The 2,745-nt window shown below is 45.7% G+C and overlaps 1 pseudogene; it reads right to left on the bottom strand.

The window, feature by feature from the left end:
• Positions 1–1,293: 1,293 nt before the first annotated feature.
• On the bottom strand, positions 1,294–1,951 carry LOC102495483 (60S ribosomal protein L10-like; annotated as a pseudogene).
• Positions 1,952–2,745: the final 794 nt, after the last annotated feature.

Here is a 2,745-nt window from a genome sequence, read left to right as displayed (position 1 = left end):
GCTGAGAATTGAACTGTAGTTTGCCCTGTGAGATATGGCTTCCCATACACAGCATTTAATTGTGGTGCTATGGGGCCAGCCTGGAACAGCTGTTTTTTAAAAATCTTTCCTCTCCCAAAACCCTTAGTAGCAGAGCTGGTAGGTGGTGTGGTAGGTAAGGCACTGACTCTCACATGGCTGACCACCGTTCAAGTTCTAGATCTGGCAGCTTGCTTTCTCACTTTTCCTGTCTCTTTGGTGAGTGCATGTGCTCCATAGCAAATTTTAAAAATAACAAAAAATAAAATTAAATAATTATTAACACACACACACACACACACACACACACACACATCCCCTTCAGTAGAGCCCCTGTTCCTTTTGGAGAAAGTCCAAAATCCTTCACATGTTTTGCAAGACTCCACTGAAACCCTTAGTAGCAGAGCTGATAGGTGGTGTGGTGGGTAAGGCACTGACTCTCACATGGCTGACCACTGTTCAAGTTCTAGATCTGGCAGCTTGCTTTCTCACTTTTCCTGTCTCTTTGGTGAGTGCATGTGCTCTATAGCAAATTTTAAAAATAACAAAAAATTATTAACACACACACACACACACCCCTCAGTAGAGCTCCTGTTCCTTTTGGAGAAAGTTCAAAATCCTTCACATGCCTTGCAAGACTCCACTAGTCTTTCCTGACTTGATCTTTATTATCCTTGTTCCTTTTTTTGGCCCAATTCAAAAACAGTCTTCAAGTTGGAGCATGGGTATCCCTCAGAATATGGGAAGGTGTGGTCATAAACAGTTTTAAGAGGTTGATTTTCAGATGCTGAACTTTTCTAAAGTTCATGTGCCTAAGACTCCAAAGTGGAGTCCAAACCCACCTTGTATTTCACAATGGCTCCTTCCACTCAGCCCACTCAAAATCTTACTATGATGTACTTCATCTGAGGTAGAAAGGTACCAATGAATAGTCTGGCAAGTTCTTTTAATAAGGCAACATTAAGAGGTGCATTTCCCAGCAGGTGATATGATGAAGGCACTGGACTGCTACCTGGCAGACTGTAGTTCAAGCCCTGGACCCAGTGGCTTGGAAATCATGCCAGGAATGTATGCATGTGTGCCCCAAATCCCAAGAGAATGGAGAAGGAACTGTGGCGTGAACATCCCCTGAGGGGTGATTTCTCACTTTTCCTGTCTCCAGCAAACAAATATACCCTATGGCAAAAACCTTAAAATAGAAAGAGATGCATTTTTGTACAGAAGTAAGGTTTATTGATGAGTGTGATTAAGGAAGGGGCAGCACACCGTGAGCCCTCACGAGTGCAAAGCTCTCCACTTGTCTAGGGGACCATGATTGGGGATGTATTTGACACCACAGCCATCGGGGATGAGGCGCTTCTCAGCCACCATATCTTCAAATTCATCAGCATTAAACTTGGTAAAGCCCCACTTCTTAGAGATGTGGATCTTCTGTCGACCAGGGAACTTGAACTTGGCCCTGTGTAGGGCCTCGATCATATGCTCCTTGTTCTGCAGCTTAGTACGGATGGGCATAATAACCTGGCCTATGTGGACCCTGGCTACTGTGACACTGGGCTTCCCAAAGGCCCCGGGCTATTGTCTGGAGCCTGTCAGCTCCAGCACAGGACAACATCTTGTTGATGCGGATGACGTGGAAAGGGTGGAGCCGCACTCGGATATGAAAGCCATCTTTGCCACAACTTTTCACCATGTACTTGTTTGCACAAATACGGGCAGCCTCCAGGGCCTCCAACGAGAGCTGCTCATACTCATCTGACACCATGTGGCCACAGAGTGGGAATTCATCCACTGTTGCCTTCTTCCGCCCCAGGTCAAAGATGCAGATCTTGGCATCTGGGACACCTCGGCAGAAGCGTGACTTTGGGTACAGCTTGTTCTTACAATACCGATAACACTGGGCAGGGCGGCGGCCCATGGTGACATCAGAATCTTCGGTGGCTTCAACCGGCTAAGAGAGTCGACACTTTCCTTCCAGCAGCTGCAGCCTGGCCCCTCTCCTTGGGATCTTAGGTACACCTGCATACACACCTGGTGTGAGTTTGAAGCCACCAGGTCTGGGGCTTGAACCGCAGTTGACTACATGGGAGTCCAGCAACATAATCATTATGCCACCTGCTTGTCCCGCCAGGTGTGAGTTTTGAAGCCACTGGATCCGGGACTTGACCTGCGGTTGGCCATGTGGAAGTCCAGTGATGCAACAGCTATACCATCTGCTGGCCCCCATATTATATGACTTTAAATGACTAAAGACAAAGTGTTAAAAGAAAATTTAGATGAACAGTGTTCCATGTTTGTCTGGGGAAAGACTTTTTTAAGCCTACAACAATGGGTGATTGCCATTGTCCAGTCACTGTTCTAAGTACTGAGGAGCAGCTACACACTTATCCTGAAATATACCCTGGCTTTTTGGTGGTTATCTTTAATGGTGAGATATGGCTGATATTTATTTTGTTTTCCAAACTCACCCATACATATTTTTTCTATTTTTTCAGTGAACATGTATTACATCTGTAAGTAGAAAAAAATTGTAGAAAGTTATTCATCAGTTGTTGTTGAGAAAAACATCTAATTAGTTCCCCAGCAAACTACCCTGCTGGAGTTATAATTACCCCTTCCAAGTCCCTGGAGGCTGTGAGTTGCTTCTGAAAGTGCTCTAATTGGCACGTCTGCTTGATGCAATGAGGGTGGCTGTGCTATAACATGGTCCCAGAAGCCACGGAGCCC

The sequence above is a fragment of the Tupaia chinensis genome, unplaced genomic scaffold (genome assembly GCF_000334495.1).
Source record: "Tupaia chinensis unplaced genomic scaffold, TupChi_1.0 Scaffold149248_1, whole genome shotgun sequence".
NCBI lineage: Eukaryota > Metazoa > Chordata > Mammalia > Scandentia > Tupaiidae > Tupaia > Tupaia belangeri.
This window is presented reverse-complemented; position numbering and strand designations above follow the sequence as displayed.